The 9,257-nt window shown below is 29.9% G+C and overlaps 1 long non-coding RNA gene across 1 annotated transcript; it reads left to right on the top strand.

The window, feature by feature from the left end:
* Positions 1-226: 226 nt before the first annotated feature.
* Positions 227-1,452, top strand: LOC145327789 (uncharacterized). Its single transcript, XR_013882241.1, has 3 exons — positions 227-321; positions 901-990; positions 1,325-1,452. It is a non-coding gene; the product is annotated as an uncharacterized LOC145327789 (long non-coding RNA).
* Positions 1,453-9,257: the final 7,805 nt, after the last annotated feature.

Below are 9,257 nucleotides of genomic sequence, written 5' to 3'. Positions count from 1 at the left end.
GTTGAAGATATCTTCACCAAGAGAGGGGAAAGTGGAAGGGTAGATTACAGTTTTACAGGGTCAAAACCATAATCATAGATTATGTTTCTGCTTTTATAAAAATGGATTCAACTCCCTAACTGATAAATATATAAAAATCTTTGCTGTACACTATTGTATACAAACAAAGAACTGGTTTTGAGTATGTACAACGCCTATATAAGCCAAGGAATACAACAATAGAATCGTAGTCTGAACCAGTAGTCAAAGAGAGAGCTACTAAATATTAAGTCCTTTCGAGTCCAAGAAGGCCAGCTACCAAGAACAAACCTGTCCAGAGTGGTAAGTCCCATTCTAAATTGATTTATTATTTAGAATACTCAAGTTCATAGAGTAATTGGATTGGATTAAACTAAAGTAAACTTATTGGCCTAAGCTTTAGTAATTTGATACTACACTTATTTTTTATCAGAATTACCAATTGATAAAAGATTTTCCTATAGAATAAAAGTGTAGAATTTTTTCAATATATTGATTTATCATAGCTTCAAATAGTAGGATTAGTTGTCCCAGTAGAAGTTATAATATATTAATTTATAAATTTTACTATTACATTAATCTTTATTAATTGATTTATTGATTGATTGTTCTTTACTATAAACCCCAGCAAATTACTAATTTATTGTTTGATTATATATTGCTGTAAACCCCAGCAAATTATTGGATTTATTACTGCTGTTAATCCCACAATTGATTGATTGATTTAACTATTCTAATCCTAAATTTCTTTACCCGAGATTGGAATAAATAAATCTAGCCTTATATACATATGATTTATTATTTGTTGTATGTTTTTAGGTTGGATATGTCAAATAAACTCTTTGACATATTTAATCTATGCTATTAATTCTAGCTGTTCAGGTTCATTTAGCTGATACATTTGATTAAAACAGCCTAGCCTAACCTGGAATGAAAAACCTGCCTGCTTGAGCTTGGAAGACTCAATGTCCGGTAATGATTTTTATATTTATCTCTTCCTAAATATTTGATTTATTCAAATCTTTCAAGATTTAAAATCATTTGATCATAATGGAAAATAATTACCATTTGCTAGTTTAATTCCTAATTGTTACTTTTATGCCATGTAAGACCTTTTATCTAAATGGGTAATTGTAATAATTTAGAATATTTGTTATTTATTGTTTTCAAACTGTAAGCCATTTGCTGAAAGGATGATTTCAATGAATACAATAGAATCTAGTAAATTTGTTAATTTAATCCTATTTATTCAATTGTCTGAGTTTCTAATTATTTTAACATTTTATTGAATTTTCTAATATTTCAGTAAAACTTCTGTTATGCAACATGAGACTTAAGCTCCTAAATCCTGGTTATTCTTAAATATTTGTTAATGTGTGATTATTTTTATATTTGTAAATATGCACTTGTTGAAATACAAGCTTTAATGTAACCCTAATTGTTCTTTAATGCAAGGGAAAATTATAGAAATTTAAATGAATAAATTTTTAACAAAAATCAATGAACAACCAAGCAAAACTCTCAAAACACATTGTGCCTTGGAGACAATATAAAAATAGGATTTAGTTAAAAATTAAAGTGCAATTTGTTAAAGACTTGATTTGAGATATGTTTTGCTTTCCTAGGAGTTATTATTATAAAAATAAGATAATTAGGATAATTATATCGTAATAAAAGGAACACAGTAATAGTGTTTGACGTAACAAAAAAATTAGCCAATGAGAGGCCACTATAAATTTTACCATTGGTCAATAACGGCCTCTCATTGGCTAATTCTTTTTGTTACGTCATAATCAGTCAGACACTATTACTGTGTTCTAATAAAAGTTGAAAATCTAACTCACAATTTTATTATACTTTTTGACCACAACATTGACCATCGTACATGGTGCTATGCTGAGAAAATGTTAAAGACCAATTTCATATAATGCGTTCTCAGGGACAGAGAGAATGGATTATTTTACTGCAATAAGTGGTTATGTGCACCAAGCTACATAACTATTACTATATCCTAGGTGTGTAGTGATATATAGTGGAGTGTATAGTTGTGTAATAATATTGTGTGTATGCACCAAGTTACATAACTATTCCTATATCCTAGGTGTAGTGGTATATAGTGGAGTGTATAGTTGTGTAATAATATTGTGTGTATGCACCAAGTTACATAACTATTCCTATATCCTAGTTGTAGTGGTATATAGTGGAGTGTATAGTTGTGTAATAATATTGTGTGTTTGCACCAAGTTACATAACTATTCCTATATCCTAGGTGTGTAGTGGTATATAGTGGAGTGTATAGTTGTGTAATAATATTGTATGTGTGCACCAAGTCACATAACTATTCCTATATCCTAGGTGTGTAGTGGTATATAGTGGAGTGTATTGTTGTGTAATGATTGCTATTAGACTCAATTACCCATGGCTAATTCAGATATGCTGTAAAACCTATACATGATATTTATTAAGTGAGATGATAAAACAGCTCAGAAATAAAGCTAAAATCATTTACATGCATATGTTAATAACAGTTGAGAATATAGAATAATGTATCAGTATAGATTTTTAACCCAGACAACTACCTGGCCCAAGTTGTGGGGATCTTTTTCTTCTGATGTCAAATTGCTTTCTGCTCTTTTGTAGCGATTTGGATGTGTTAATATTTCCGACGCTGTTGGCTTATATTCAAAGCCCCATTTGAAAGTCCATGGGGTACAAGTATTTATTTCACCTCTTCCCTCTCTATTCTTTTACTTTAATGAATATAATCACAAGTGAGTATAAAGAATACAAAAATCTCAGGTATCTTAAAAAGTTAAAACTCTTTTAGGATATGTCTTTTATAACATTCTGAAGTATAGGTACGAACAAAATGAAGTTTTAAAATAAAACTTTAAATAGGATTTATTTGCGATACCAAAATTAGCTGTATTTTAAGTATACCTATATATTAAATACCTTGGGTCTATAACAAAATGCTCTTATATCTATTCTCACTCACTTTATCAAATAAACTAAACAAAGGTCCCACATTTTTAAGCTTTTTTTGGAAATGAGTCGTAATGTACATGATGAATATATTTTAAATATTAAAAGATACATATTTTGGTGTACGGGCTAAGGGCTTTGTCAAGTCAAAAATTGATGTCACCCGAGTTGATTCCTTGTTAGAGGACATAAAGACTCAATCACATATTATACAAAATTAAATTTAAAGAACAATTTCCTAAATTATTAAAAACATGAATGTTTAAAAATCTCCAAAATTTAGGTTGAAAGTGACTTATTGGTGAAAGTAAATGGAGCCATTTTTTCTAATTTTCTATAATAACTTTAGAAAACAATTTAATGGAGTTTGTAATGTCTTGATTGAGGTTTTAATTTTTTGATAGGCGTGTGATAGGCCATTAGATTAAGTGTTTTTTTCTGATATATTTATCAGGGTCTATAAAATCAAGCTAATTTTATTTAATATATTGATGCCAAGATAGCCGTACGATATGTTCAATAAAAAGTTTATTAGTTTTTGATACTCTCCGCGCTGCCATTGAAGGTAGCTGCGGATAAGTTTGGAATAACCTGTGAGGCTGTTGCGGCTATGTGTGGCCTACGGTTGGTTTCTTCTGTAACCCTAATCAGCTTTCTCGGATCGGCGCGGTTTGTTGCGGTTGCGACTGCAGCTTTGTTTAATATGCAAGATTAGTGGAATTACGATCCCAGGTTGTCTGCGGGTTGCTGAGCCTTTTGGGGTGGCTTGTGACTACGGCTGATAAACGCAACTGCTTAATTTTCTAACTCAAAAACAAGCAAAAACAGCTAAGAATGTAAATAAAGCAACTTATCCTTTCAGTTTCAAATAAAGACACACAAATCGCATTGAACAACTAGGAATTCAGTTTCATTTCCAACAAAAATTTTATAAATTGGCCATAAATCCCCAATGATTAAAAAATCAGCTGTTTAGAATTATTGCTGATAAAAAGCTGCCTAAAAGTTGTCCGACCGATATGGATGTTTTAAGATGGTATTGATGACAAAGAAAAGATCAAGTTTATACGTTGTAGCTGAGAAATACTTCTCCCCCTCCCCCCTTAGACGTAAGTTTAAACAGACAAACAAAGTAAGTATTAGAAGAGCTACGGTATAAAAAAGCGATAAAATGTGAGATAATGACTTATCAAAAATATTTTAATAATTATAGAATACTTTCATCAAGCAAATTTAACCCGGGTTATTTTGATATAAAAGTTATGAAAATGATGCATATCTTATTGATAATTAGCAGGAATGTTGTTGGCGAATTCCACAAGCCAGTCATAATATAATATTATACCCACAATTATTTTATAAACCTTTTATATAAACCATTTTGACCCTCCTTCTTCCGTTAACCCTTTCATAATAAATTGAGGTTATCCCCACCTCCCACCAACCCCCCCTTTTAATATCCGAAAAAAACAGAAATGTTCCAAATATGAGTTTAAAAATATTTTCATGCTTTGGCAATTTTGTAGCGAAGCTACTCCTTAGTTATAAATGCCGGGATATTTAAGATAGATGGCTGACATGTTACTGGGGACTTTGATTTCTTTAAAGGAAATGCAATTAACTAAACGAAATGCTGGTTGATATTTTTTTCTCAATCAAAAGGCAACCAGCTTATCCATTTGTCCGTAGGTAAGAGCTTATTGACCTAATATGTTATTGCAGAGACTTGAAACAACTCTTTAGGCTTTACTTTCACATTAAATCAATACTTGAATAGATAAGACAAATAAATTTTATTTACTTTCTTAATTTAAAAGAATTTACTTTAAATTGTCAAAATATCTTTATTGTAATAAGACCAGGGATAAGGGATGGGAAACGTAGGAAAATATTATTTCAGGCCTATTTCAAGCCTAGGCCTATTTCTAGCCTAATAAACCAGTTTTGGGATAGCGCAGTGGTTCGTATAAAATGCTAATGAAAAAGCTGTGTGTGTGTGTGTAGATAAAATATAGAATCAAATTCAGGTAGCTAGTTTAAAGTAAAAAACATAACTTTTTATAAACCTATATATTAATGGCTTTTGTTAAAATGAAGTTTTTTCTCTCCCAAAATTTTTTATCTTTTACTTTGGTAATTTGAACTGTCAGAAAGCTATCGTTGGGTTTCCCTCAGACAGATTTTAGTTTGTATTATTTGCATTTTTATTAATGAGTAAAAATTTTATTTGAAAATTTCATTGCTAATTAAAATTCAAAATAAATAAATAAATATGCACTTGGGTAACATTCTATCAAGTTCTTTGGATACTATACTGGATATAATGTAATGATATATCTGTACTGTGTTGTATTGTACAAAAATTAGGGTGAAGGTGTTGTATCATTTCCGTACTAAATTTTTAAAATTCAAAATACAACACCTAATTTATAAACTACCAAATGAAAATTCGTAGCTACCTTCTTTCCAAAAAAATAATCCCGTTATTTTTGTTTTTTCTATGTGGCCCTTTTTTAATGTTTAACTCTAAGCAGATTTAATAATTAAACTAATGTGATCTAACACCATTTATATTTATTTTTTCGTAGCAGACGAAATCATTATTTTTTCTATAATTGTCTGCTTCTAAAATTTCCGCCATCTGTGATTTGGGCTTGTGAACACTATTGGTTTAGAGCGGTAGCCAATATGAGCCGTCCGCCAGTAAGGTCATTAAATTAGGCAAATGGTAAAAGTTGCATGATCCCTTTCAAAACCAGGCCGAGACCTAATTTATGGCCAGGTTTCCTATCCCTTATCCCTGAATAAGACAGAGTTCCCCAACTTACTCCCCGCAAATGTTTTGATCTGTTAAAAGATTCTTATTATTTCTAATTTATTAATACAAAGCAGAAAGATGTCTGTTCGTCCGTCCGTCCATCTTTCTGTTTGGTCCTGTCTTATCGTTATCATAGTTTAAAGCTATTTAAGAATTAAGGGAACCACCTATTTGGCAGAAAGGGTATGGACAACGGACTAAATTCAGTTGTTGTTATAATTGGTAACCTCTGAACATTTGTTTAGGTTCTCAATAATATTATAAGCTGACCACACCAAAGCTATCTACCCTCTTCTTCATGTTGTCTTAGGTAAAAATTTCTAATCACTGGAATAGGACTTTACTTTTCAATTTTCCCAATATTTCAACATTCTGAACTGTATTATTTGACACAAAAAAGAAAATAATATTTTTTGACAGAAAGATGAAAAAGAGTAGAAGCTTTTTTGGTAGAAAGAAATCAATACAAATCAGAAAAGTTATTTTGAAGAGAAATGTGACAAACATTATATTTTCCTTTTTGTAAATATTTGTTGTATTTTCACAAGATTTATAGTGCATCAATATTTTTACAACTTCTTACCTACTTACATTTACAATTTAACAAGAAATACAAAATCCATAAATGTAGAGCTCAACAACTTCAACAAATAGGACAAATTTGAATAAACAAATAAAGAGTCCTTGCACTTTCAATATTTAACAAACCGAATTTATTTAGAAGTGTGAACAAAAAATCGACAATAATCAGATACAAATCTATCAAAATGCCTTACATGGACAAATTAACATTTTTAGACGTAATTATAACAATTTACCTAATTGCCATAGGAATTACTACTTTTCCTGTAATTTGGATCTAAAATCATTGTTAACAAACACAAGTATAATTTGTTTCATTCAAAATATAGGTAATATAATCAAACTTCAGCTTTTGACATTCCAAATGAAGAATTTATTAGCATTCGCTCATAAAGTTTTATTTTATGGAATATCAATGTTTGAAATGGTTTGTATTGTCCTTGTTATATAGGTCACATGCTTGCAAACCAATATTCAATTTCTTAAATTTATTGTCAAAACATTAAATTTAAATCCAGGCAGTTCTTTTAATTCAATCCCAATAATAGTGCCTGAATAAAAAATGGCGGAGTAAGGCCCCCCCTCCTCTAAGGGGAGATTAAAGCCTTCCTGGGGGGAAAGTTAATAAAGAAAGGGGGGAAAATGTTTATTACCACAAAGTGGAGTGATGAAATGAAAAAGGGGGCGGAGTAATAACAGTATTAAAATTCCTTTATAATGACCAATAATTTAGAACTTGATTTAATAACTATTATCTCACTATTATTCACGACAAATATCAACAATATTAAAAGGACAAACATAAATTATCTTTTAAACCATATAGCTAAAACTAGCGGCTTGAGAAGAGGTGGTCTGAGGTCGACACTATGTTTTAAAAAAATTGTAACAGAAAAAGTAAAAAAAAGGATAATCATTTTTCCCTGAGGCGGAGGGCGGAGGTACCATTCGCTATAGACATTATCTTACTTTTATGTTAGGATTATAGTATAAAATAAAAGCATCAAAGGTAAAATTATTAAAGATCATGAGCTTACTTTGAAATATGATAAACATATCTTTGCTTCTATATGACAGAATCATTCGTATTCACATATATAATTCTAATAATTCTATTAGATATTTATTTTTAGTAGCGAAGCTACTCATTAACTTATAATGTTGGTATTTCGTCAGTTCCCAACTCTGTAAGAGAAATCATATTAAATCTATTACTGTTAAGATAGACATCTTACATTTTTTTTGTGAAAACTCCCCTAATCAATGACCTTTTAACTCACGTTGTCCATCGGTTCATTCGTAACGCAAAAGATGGAAATAAACTGTTATCTGTAAATTCTTCTGAATAAAAAACAACTTTGTCAGCTTGACTTGTTAATAAATGAAATTTTTATTTTATTTATTTACTTTTCTGATTGCAGATGTGTCATTCTTGCTAACCATACTATTATAATAGATATTTAATAGAATTCATAATTGAAAGTAAATTCTTAGATGATAATAAATCAATTATCAACTCTTTATTTCACATTTATTTGCATTATGAAACACACAAACATAGTGGGATCTAGATTCTTAAATGAACACAGATTCTAGATTCTTAAATGAACACAGATTCTAGATTCTTAAATGACACAATTTAGGCCCAAAGGTATGTCCACAGGATTTTTCTGGAAAGATTGGGGGATGACGAAAAGTGAATCATACTAAAATTATATAGGCATTATTATTTTGTTTATGTTTACCTCCTATGTATGTTTATCAAGCTATAACGTGGGTTAATATTTTTTATGTGTGTTTTTAAAGCGAAGCTGTTCTATAATTAAGGTCGGTCCGTCCGTCCGTAACGGTTTGCTCTTATAGTTAAATTAGACATGTTAGACTTCTCCTATCGTTTTTTAAACTTTGATGATTCCAATGATAGTAAGGTAAGATTTAGAAAGCGTAGCAATTCTTTAATCTACCAGAAAGTCCGTACGTCCATTGAAAACATGTCAATTTTTGACAATAAATTTTTATGTGATATAGTTATCCTATTTTTCTGATTTTTTAAGTACTTATTCCTATTACAACAAGATACTATGTTACAATCAAGTCCTAAAAATGTAAGTATATGCTTAAACAGTATCCTCTATTTGGGCAGGTTTTAAACAAATTTACTTGCAATTTTGTTTAGATTTTATGCATTTATATTCTGTTTAGTCAGTTCTTACACTCTACAAGTTTTAAGTTGGTTTGCGCTGCCGTTTTAGAACATCGTTTTTATGGATGTTGTCATTCTTGTTTATATGACTCCAACTAATGTAAGTTTATGTAATAAAGGTTTACTGGCATCACAGTTTAAATAAAGCTTTGGTTTGGAGAAAGCACCGCATGTAATCATTTGAGAATCTTAAAAAGCATAATATTAGCACTATTCATATATAGATCATTTAGTGTGAGATACAGGTTAAAAATATATCAAATGTATTTGAGTTTAATACTTTAGAATGTATTTCTTCACAACAAAACAAAAATTCAAATAAAACTATTATGACAATGTCATTTAATTCTCCTTCCATTTTTGCCCTTTATTTTAAGCAAATGCACAAGAAAAAGATTTGGTCTGCACATCCTTCTTTGAATTCACGAAAAATTGACAAAAAATGGTTCCCAGACATGGAAAGTTTTAAATATAGTTTTAATATAATACTTAACTTGCCCATAACTATGTATTTTAAGAGTTTTCTTTTTGAACAATTTACTCGTACATTAGTTAGCTCTAACAAACTTTTTAAATGGAATATTATTGAAAGCAATTTATGCAAATCATGCAAAGTTATAAATGACAGTGAGCATGCAATTTTTGAATGCA

Source organism: Acartia tonsa, chromosome 9, assembly GCF_053477335.1.
Source record: "Acartia tonsa isolate MP-2025a chromosome 9, ASM5347733v1, whole genome shotgun sequence".
Lineage (NCBI taxonomy): Eukaryota > Metazoa > Arthropoda > Copepoda > Calanoida > Acartiidae > Acartia > Acartia tonsa.
Note: the sequence above shows the minus strand (reverse complement) of the source record. Positions and strands in the feature narration are given on the sequence as shown.